The sequence below is a fragment of the Ornithorhynchus anatinus genome, chromosome 11 (assembly GCF_004115215.2).
Source record: "Ornithorhynchus anatinus isolate Pmale09 chromosome 11, mOrnAna1.pri.v4, whole genome shotgun sequence".
Lineage (NCBI taxonomy): Eukaryota > Metazoa > Chordata > Mammalia > Monotremata > Ornithorhynchidae > Ornithorhynchus > Ornithorhynchus anatinus.
In genome coordinates this window covers 47004689-47015079 of record NC_041738.1, presented here as the reverse complement: position 1 = coordinate 47015079, position 10391 = coordinate 47004689, and the positions used below count along the sequence as shown (strand labels likewise).

At 42.9% G+C, this 10391-nt stretch overlaps 1 non-coding gene across 1 annotated transcript; it reads right to left on the bottom strand.

Moving 5' to 3' along the window:
• Positions 1–9803: 9803 nt before the first annotated feature.
• On the bottom strand, positions 9804–9935 carry LOC114815298. The gene has a single exon (XR_003763062.1). It is a non-coding gene; the product is annotated as a small nucleolar RNA SNORA7 (small nucleolar RNA).
• Positions 9936–10391: the final 456 nt, after the last annotated feature.

The following is a 10391-nucleotide window of genomic DNA, read 5'->3' as shown; positions in this document are numbered from 1 at the left end:
CTAATCCCACCCTGGGCTCACAGTCTCTAAAAAGGAGGAGAACTGGATTTTTTCCCCATTTTATGGATAAAGAAATCAAGGCACTGAAACGACTAAATCATACAGCTTGCGTGGTGTGGGAATTAGAATGCAGGGCTCCTGACTCCCAGTCCCTTGCTCTTTCTGCTAGACTCTATCACCCTCAGACCCCTTTGGGAGCTACTCAGCTTCCTGGAGAATTTTCCCTGCATGCAGCCTAGCTCCTCCTGCGGTCAGAATCAATCAATCCATCAATCAATCAATCAATCAATCATATTTACTGAGTGCTTACTATGTGTGCAGAGAACTGTACTAAGCACTTGGGAGAATACAATATAACAGAGTTGGTTGGCATGTTCCCTGCCCATAGTGAGCTTACAGTCTAGAGGGGAAGAATAGAGCCAAAGAAAGCAAGGGAAGAGGAAAAACCCTTGTAAACACAGATTACAAGATCACTGGGGGAATTTCTTGAGGTGATTCACAGAAGCTAAACCGTTCCATAACAAGAAGGTTAAATGGACCTTAAAATCCACCTCAAAAGACAGAGTGATATCGGCCTAAGGAGAAATTGCTGGACCATCCAGGGGTCAGATCAAGAAAAGGCATTGGAAAGGATAAGGCATGATGTTTGGGTTTTGTTTAAAATCTGATAGAAGCCAAAAGTTTACTAGCCATGTCTATGACATGTGGGAACAGAACAGAATGTATCACATTCCAATAGAGATTGTTGGGACTGGAGAAGAAAAAGGGTCATGAGGAATCAATCCATCGTATTGACTGAGCGTTTACTAATTTCTCAGGAGAGTACAGTAAAGTTAGTAGAAACAAACCCTGCCTTTAAGGAGCTTACAGTTGAATGAATTTAGGTAGGCATATCAGTCACAAATAAAACCATAGGAAAAGGAAATATATAGGCAGTATATTGGTGCTGCTTGCCTGCTGGATGTCCAGACAACATTTCCTTTGGCTGTTTTATTATGGTATTTGTTAAGCACTTTCTATGTGCTAGGCTCTGTACTAAACACTGGGGTAGATATAAGATAATGAAGTTGGACACAGGCTCACAATCTTAATTCCCTTTTTAAAGGGAATTTAAAGATGAGATAACTGAAGCACAGAGAAGTGAAGTGACTTGCCCAACATCACACAGCAGACAAGTGGTAGATCCAGGATTGGAACCCAGGTCCTTCTGACTCCCAGGTCTGTGCTCTATCCACTAGGTCAGGCTGCTTCTCTAATTTGGGGCAGAGCTAGGCAAGGCAGAAGAAATAGGGCACCTAACCTCTAATATCCCAGAAGCAGTGTGTAGGAGAGGATACATAGATCAGGGAGGAGTAAAACTTGGATTTCAAAGCAGGTGTGGGAAGGAGATTCAGGGAAAGAGATGTTTTTCATAACTAACTCCACTGCAGAGAATTGCTCACCAACCAAGATGGGTAGCTTTGAAAATAAGAAGAAATGATAGGTATTTTCATTGTTTCGCTTTAGATGTCAAGGTGATGGACCAAGAAAAAAGACGCATGAGGCATTCAGACATCGAGGAGAATGTGCCCCTACAGCTAGATTCTATTGTGTATCCATGATTCCCAAAGTCCATTGGGCCAAAGCTGGGTTCTGCAGGATTCCATGCCCCAAATAGTCAAATAACTACAGAAGCACTTAGCAATGGCAGGTTTAAGTGAAGCTACCTTTCAGCAAATGTGTTCTCACAGGGGTGGTCCCTGCCCACTAAGAACTTCTGAGGCAAACTAAGTTAACTCAGGTTCATGAACTTTTCAAATTAGTTTCTGTTGAACTCAATAACTTATTTGGAAAGGTGGGTAGGGGCAGGTGCGTGAAAGCATTTGAGCAAAGATCGCTTCATTTTGGCTCCCGGCCAAGCTGGAGGCAGCAATCATGTCGTCTAAGGGCCAGAACTAGTAGCCAGAAAGGAAATAATTCTTCCATTTGGGGGGATCATTTGTTGTCTTGCCTTTCCTGAAAAGAGACCAGTGAGTTATTTTGGATATGTGGGGAGGACCCTGTAACTTGTGAGCCTTAGCTGTCTCCTGATGCAGACAACTACACAGCACAAACTGGTCCTAATCAGTGGTACGGGTGGGCATTTTCAACGAGAATATCATTAATGACTGCTCCCTGTTCATGTGATGCCCATTAAGCCAGTTTCCAGGCGTGGGATCAAAGAGAAACTAGGCTGAGATGAAGAAAAATTTTGATAAGATTGGCCTGCACAACTAGAATTTTCTTTCCCAGGGCTGCTACGGTGCACTGTAAATTCACTGTAAACAATGGCACTGATCCGTGTAAGGTAAGGGTGGCGAAAATTGTATTGGATCCAACGTACTCGGTTTCAAAAAATCCATGGACCTGAAATTTTTCAACTTATGTGCAAACCTATATTAATCTATTTATGGTGAATGACAGCTAAGAATCAGAGATGAGTGGGGCCCTCAAAAGAAATGCATGGCAAAGCAAAGTGCCACTTGATTACTGGAGGGAAGTTATCCTAGGTCATATTGATGCTTGGGACTGTTGCTTGGGAAGGGGCCAGAGCTAAACCATGTAAACTCATTAGTGGATCACACTGCTGATTTACTGCATATTTGCTAGGGTGTAAGTCCCTTGAATAACTAGTGGAAGGGACTGAAAAGGATCAGGCAGAGAAGGAAAAGAAAAACCAAGAGAAAACCAGCTCGAGGTGAAGGGAGAGGTACACAGTGTAGAAGGCAACCAAGAGGTTGAGGAGAATTATGTTAGAGTAGAGCTTGTAAGTGGTCATTGGTGATTCTGGAGGGAGAGAGATGTCTCTGTGAATTGAAGAGAGTGGAAATGATTTTAGAGGGTCAAGAAGGGAGTTGAAAGAGAGGAAATGGAGATGGAAGGTGTATACAACCGTTTGGAGTTTGGACAGGAGTGAGAGGAGGGAGATGGGATGATAACTGGATGGTGCAATAGGATCCAGAGACGGTTGACTGAGGATAGGGGAGGCTAGGGGAGACATGGCAGAATATGAAGGAAGATGTGGAAGAGCCATCCCGGAGTGAGTGGTTGGAGATGGCAGTCAGGGAGGGAAGGAGAGAGAGCAAAAAAGCATTTTTAGAAGGTGAGAAGAGTTGGGATCAGAGGCACAGAGGGTGGGGGTAGATTGTGAAAGCAAATGAGAAATCTCTTGAGAGATTCATTCATTCATTCAGTTGTATTTATTGAGCACTTACCATGTGCACAGCCCTGTATTAAGGCCTTGGGAGAGTACAATATAACAATAAGCAGACACATTCCCTGCGCATAGTGAGCTTACAGTCTAGGGATGCTGAGAAGAGTGAAAGTGTGGATTTAGAGATGAGAGTGCAACTCTATTTGACTTAGACTCTGCTTGGTTTGTTTTTTTTCCCACAAGCTTTGACCTTGGTTTTTTAGCATGGGCAGCTGAAAGTTTTGGCCAAGATGGTAAAGTGGCTGCCTTTAACTCCAAAAAAGGAAGCAGAGCTGCCATGTTTCCAGTGCCATCAAACCAGGGAGATTTACTGCTAATGCTGAAAAAAAAGCAATAAAATATTAACAGCTCTTCAACTTGGCTAGTTAGCTATGGCCTCGTGTTAATGAGTTTGCATCCAAGTTATGAGAAAGGGAAGTAATTTACAACAGCCCCATAACTTTGTCTTCTGCATCTGCTTCATTCAACTTTTCAAGCCATTGAAAGCTTTTCTTAAGAAGAGCTGGACATTGCTTTAGGGAAATGGGGCCTCTGTCAGAGGGATGCAACTGATAGAACTTTTTCCCACTGCTTTCTCCCACACTGGGCTATTTCCAAATTACAAGTCTCTAAAGGTAACAGAGCTAAGGTATGGGAAAAGGATTTCAGGTTTGCACTACCTGTTTTATTGCTGTTAAATAAAGGTGTGGCAGATAGCCATCCAAGAGGATCCTGCTCTTAATCATTGCAATAAATGACTCCACTCTGGGGAAGTTGCAAGTGAAAAAGGAGTTATGGAGATTGTCCAGGTGAGCCGAGCCAGTTGGCGCCATTTTTTAAGGGGCAAGTCCCAGCGCAATTTAGGTGCTCAGGGGAGTGGAGGGAAAACAAGACTCTGTTCCCCTCCTCTAAATTATAAGGGAAGATATGACAAACACAAACATACATTTGACTGAAGTTCATAAATCCAATAAAGAGTCCCTGAAGATGCAACCGACAAAAAATTCAAACATTTAATTTACCGTTACAAATTCATCTATATATGTAGATCCTTTTACAAGGTAAATGGAACTTCTGAAAATAAATGAAGGCAACTTTTCTCCAGAGTTGCACAGAAACTAAATAGTCAAACCATAGCTAAACTATTGAATCAGCCTTTCACTGGCCTTCCTGCCTCCAGAAGCTCCCCTATCCAGTCCATACTACCTCTGCTTCCTGAATCACTTTTCTTAAATGCAACTCCGCATAAGTCTCACCACTCCTCAAAACTTCAGTGTTTGTCCATTCCTCTTCACATCAAACAGAAACTCCTGACCAATGGCTTTAAGGCACTCCATTTGCTCTCACCCTCTTGCTTGTCCACTCTCTTCCCCCATTTCCACTCTCTGCACTCCAGCTCACACTCTTCCTCCCAAGCACACCTTCACATTATGTCTCATTCTCAACTTTCTTGCCACTGACCCCATGCTCACACCCCTCCTCCTCCTGTCTGGAACTCTTTCTCTCCCTTCAAATTGACCATACCAAAACCTCCTCATCTTTAAAGCCTTCCTAGAATCTCCCCACCTTCAAGAACTTTTCTCTGATTCATTTTTCTTCTCCTCAGATCACATGCTCCTAATTACTACCTCAGCACTTTTGCAGTCACAGTTACCCCTAGCACTTCTGCACATGTTGATTTACACGTTCTACTAACATTTGTGCATATTGATTCACATTCTATTATTTAAGCATCAACTTATACTCATATCCATTCTCTTTTTTCTCCTGTCTCTAAATTATTTTGCCTGCTTCCTCCCATTAGATTGAAAACAGAGACCGTATCTTCTTTTATGTCCTCTCCCAAACACTGAGTACAGTGCTTTACACACAGTAGGCCCTCCATAAATACTGTTATTGATAGATTGATTGATTGAATAATACATTCTAGGTGATGGGAACTAGATGGGAGACTTCCTTAAGGAAATGGGACTCTGGTTGTAAAGAAAGAATATTACAATCTCAGTGACGATCTGCTTATTGATCATATAATTTTCTACGAGTAGTGGCATTGCTTAGGTGTTTTGGGGAAGTTCAAGAAAATAAATACTTTAATTACCTCTTTGCTAATTATTTCTACTCACGCCCTCCCAGCTAGATTTTTCAGCCACCAGAAACTGGAGCTCTGCTTTCAGTCTTCAAACACATAAAAAGAAGCCTGAGCCCAAGGATAGTAAATCAGAGCCAGTGACACCTTCAGAAGGCTCAGACCCTCGAAGAAGTGAGGGAAGATAAGGCAGATTTGGTATAAAGCAACCATTTAAGAATAATAATCACAAAGAAAGCTGAAGTACCATGCCATACTCCTGGAGTGAGAGTATTTAGGCTTCTCACTGCTCCAGGAAGGGCCAACTCCCATCTGAAGAGTTAAAATTTTTGAAAAGCTTGAACAGCCAGGAAGACAGGCTTTTTCCCTGGCCATCATGTATTGGAAGGGTGGAGTGACAATATAACCTCAGACACCACTGTGTGGACCCTGGAGTATCAATCAATCTACTGTATTTATTGAGCACTTTCCAGTGCAAAACACTGTACTAAGTACAAGGGAGATTTCACTAGAGTTGGTAGATAGGTGGGGAGCTCAAGTTTGTATGCCCAGTGCTAGCTCCTGGGAGTCTTGTCCCCACATAATAATAATTGTGTATTTGTTAAGTGCTTACTATGTTCAAAGCACTGTATTAAGCTCTGGGGTAGATACAAGATAATCAGGTCCCACATGAGGTTCACAGTCTAAGTAGGAGGGGGAACGGGGATTGAATCCCCATTTTCCAGATGGGGCACAGAGAAGTTAAGTAACTTGACCAAGGTCACGCAGCAGACAAGTGGCAGAACCAGGATTAAAACCCAGATCCTCTGACTCCCAGGCAAGTGGTCTTTCCACTAGGCCATGCCGCTTCCCATAAATAACTGGGCTTCTGTCCCACCCTCATCTAAAATGTCGTATACCTGAATTCCAACATTAAGAAACTCCTCAGCCTTCTGTCCTAATTTAACCTTTCTTCAGTGGGTCTGTTTTCCAGTGCTTTAATCATTTCAGTCACTCTTATTTGAACCTTCTCCATGTATCCCAGATAGACTTCTGGGTGAAGAACACTGAACTCAGTTCTGGAAAAGAAGTATCCAGATGAGATATAGACACAGTCCTCGACTCCCAAGAGGCTCCCAATCTAAGAGTAAGGTGGGGCAGGAGTTGGTAACAGTCACATAAAGAAAGTTACACCAAAAAATCTAAAAGCCAAGAATGACTAAATACGACAGCACCGGTCTGGCCTCAGAACTTTTGTGATATATTTTTTTTGAACCCAGCACTGAAAACTGGATGCTGTCGTCAATCGATCAATCAGTGGCATTTACTGAGCACTTACTCTGTGTAGAGCACTGTACAAAGCACTTGGGAAAGTACAGTACAATAGAGCTGGTAGACGCAATCCCTGCCCATCATGAGCTTTTTTTGTCTAATAAGGGATCGAGTGCTGAGTTCAGCGGGATTATTTCCCACTTCTACCATGTCACACTCCTGATAATACCCTCCAATATCAGCTACACTGCTGATTCCTACACCTTAGCTTGTGGTCCACTATGACTCCCTGGTCTTTTACTACCTTTCATGGGTCTAATTGAGCTTTCCTCATCTTGCCTATGCTTTCTTTGTTCTTTGTCCTTAAGTGAACTGCCTTGCATTTGGCTCCAGTGAATTTTATTCTGTTTTGAATGAACCACAAGCCATTTTCTTTCTGTTTCTAGAAAGAAAAATATGCCGGCTCAACAACCTCCTCTTAGCTGTTAATCTACCTCCAAGTAAAGCCCATAAATAAATGTAGCAGCGTTCTCCCTCCCTTTCCCCCATCTTTTCTTCCTATTTCGTTCTTCCCTGTTATCGAGAAGCATCTATCAAAATGAAGGCTTTATTCTTGCTTCTCCCATGATTTTACTAAACTGAAAGTTTAAGGGTAACATGTGCAAATACCTGAATGGAAGGAAACCTACTTGATTAGTGCTTTTATGTTCAGATTCATCAGTCACCCCTTCAAATAAATAAAATGCTCTCTGTTTGTGTTGAACACCTTGGTTTTCCTTTATATATATTGTAGTGTGCCATAAAAAGAAACTAACAAGAAAGCCATATATAGCTCTGTTAATGTTTAATTGCTAGAGCAGCACATAGCTTTTTATAGCGACTGTATCATAAAATGGAGTCACGGCACCAGAAACAAATTAACCATATCTGGAATACAATGGTTGAGTTTATTAACACTGAAATATAGTAGGCATGCTTTTATTACTTTTAATAACTATTTTCTATCTGGTAGCAACTTCCATAAAGCAAACTAAATTTATTTTCACTTGTATAGAACGTTTTCTCCCGGCAGGAAATAATTTTAAAAAACAATAATAATATTAATAATGGTATCTGTTAAGTGCTTATCATGTGCCAAGCACTGTACCAAGTGCTGGGGTATATACAACTAGATCAGATATAGTTTTTGTTCCATATGGAGGACATAGGCCCTCCCTCCTCATATCCAACAGACAATCCTTCAAAGTCTTACTGAAGGCACATCTCGTCCAAGAAGCTCCTTCCCTGACTAAGCTCCCCCTTTCCCTGTTCCCCCACTCCCTTCTGTGTCACCCTGACTTGCTCCCTTTATTCATCCCCCCACCTCTCAGGCCCACAGCACTTACGTACATATCTGTAATTTATTTATTTATATTAATGTCTGTCTCCTCTGAGGGCACTTCTCCTCCAAGAGGCCTTCCCAGACTAAGCCCCACCTTTCCTCATCTCCTATTCCCTTCTGCATCACCCTGTTTTGCTCCATTTACTCTTTCCCCCCATCCCAGCCCCACAGCACTTATGTATATATCTGTAATTTTATTACCTGTATTGATGTCTGTCTCCCTCCTTCTAGACTGTGAGCTCATTGTAGGCAGGGAGTGGAGAAGCAATGTGGCTCAGTGGAAAGAGCCTGGGCTTGGGAGTCAGAGGTCATGGGTTTGAATCCCACCTCTGCCACTTGTCAGCAGCTGTGTGACTGTGGGCAAGTCACTTCACTTCTCTGGGCCTCAGTTACCTCATCTGTAAAATGGGGATTAACTGTGAGCCTCACGTGGGACGACCTGATTACCCTGTATCTATCCCAGCACTTAGAACAGTGCTCTGCACATAGTAAGCACTTAACAAATACCAACATTATTATTATTATTACTCTCCCATTCACCTAGTACAGTGCTCTGCACACAATAAGCACTCAAAAAATACAATTGATTGATTAGTACAGTGTTGGCACATAGTAAGTGCTTAACAAGCACCGTAATTTTTATAGGACAGTATCCCTGCCCACAAGGAGCTTACAGTCTAGGGAGGCAGATAGAGAATCGGAGAATACAGAATCGGAGAATAGATACATAAGTGCTGTGGGTGTGAGGTGAATACCAAATGTTTAAGGACTAGTAGAGCCAAGTGCTTTAAGTGCTGCAGAAGGGAGAGTCAGTAGGGGAAATAAAGGTGCAGCTGGGGGAGGCTTCTTGGGGGCGATACGATTTTAAAAGATTTTTAAGGTGGGGAGAGTGGTGATCTGTCATATGCAAAGTGGCAGGGAGTTCCAGGCCAGAGAGTGAACGTGGGCAGGGGATCAGTGGCGAAATAGATGAGCTCTAAGTACAATCATATTTATTGAGTGCTTACGGTGAGCAGAACACTATACTTAGCACCCAGGGTGAATAGGTTGGCTTTAAAGAAGCAAATCAGTGGGCTGAGTTACAGTAGGAGATCAGCAAGGTGAGGTAGATGGGGAGAGGTGATAGAGTGCTATAAAGCGTAGGGTAAGGCATTTCTGTTTGATGCAGGAGTAGATGGGTAGCCATTGGAGATTTTTGAGGAGTGAGGAGCTAGGGACTGAACAGGTTTTCAGAACAAACATATTTACTGAGGACCTACCATATCCAATGAGGCCCGGCAGTGTAAATGAGCTGCTGGCTGCTGAGGGGTATCCCAGTGTGATATGGTGTGTTCCAGACAAACAGGTATATTCTTTGAGTGGGAGGCAGCAGGAAAAGAAGAGGCTACATAAATGTTTCTGGAAAATGCAATTTCGGGAATGGACTCTTGAGGTCACCATGACCCCTGGGCCTACCAATCCCTAATAACACCTATAGGCAGCCAAGATGGCAGCCAATCAAAAGCACTTGCCCTCAGTTTTTAGCAAGTCATTGAATGCGCCCTGAGCAAAGGAAACTTACCATCCTCCAATCCCCAGTCCACTGCTCTCTATGCAGTGAGCCCCTTTTGTCGATGACACTCACTACCTTAGTGCACGTTCTCTGCTTGCCTTGTCTTTTGTCGTCTAGTCAACTCCAACCCACAGCGACACCGTGGACACATCTCTCCCAGAATGTCCCACCTCCATCTGCCATCATTCTGGTAGTGTATCCATAGAGTTTTCTTGGTAAAAATACAGAAGTGATTTGCCACTGCCACCTTCCACGCAGTAAACTTGAGTCTCCGCCTGCGACTCTCTCCCGTGCCGCTGCAGCCCAGCAGAGGTGAGTTTTGACTTGTAGCAGATTGCCTTCCACTCGCTAGCCACTGGACAAGCTAGGAATGGAGAGGCCTCTGCTTGACTCTCCCTCCCATAGTCAAGATGGTAGAGTACTGGAAACTCTCCAGATGTGACCCTGAGAGGGAGATATTCTCTGCTGCTAAAAGAATTTCAGAAACTCTGGTCACTTACGTATCACTTCCCTCCTACATCTAGAAAGAAGCAAACAGAACCCATGAACCCTGTACTAACATTTGAATTTGTGAATCAGGGCTTAGAGGAGAACTGAAAAACACTTGAACCCACTTGAGTAGATGTATTTAAGCATGTGCATGGAGAAGGTCAAGGGGAGAAAATCACCTCCCCCTCCCAAGTATTGATTACATACTTCTCATTATTACATAAGACAAGTAAGGGTTTATTGTGTTGACACTGGAGCAGGGAGTGGTAATAGCTATTTGACATTGACTACTTTCATATGTTGTTTATCATTTACAGCTTAGTTTTACAACTTGAATTGTCTGGCTTCCTTATCTGCCACATAACTGTGGATATCACTTGAATAATACAGAACTTCCAGATTTCTCAAGTCAAGCTCCCAA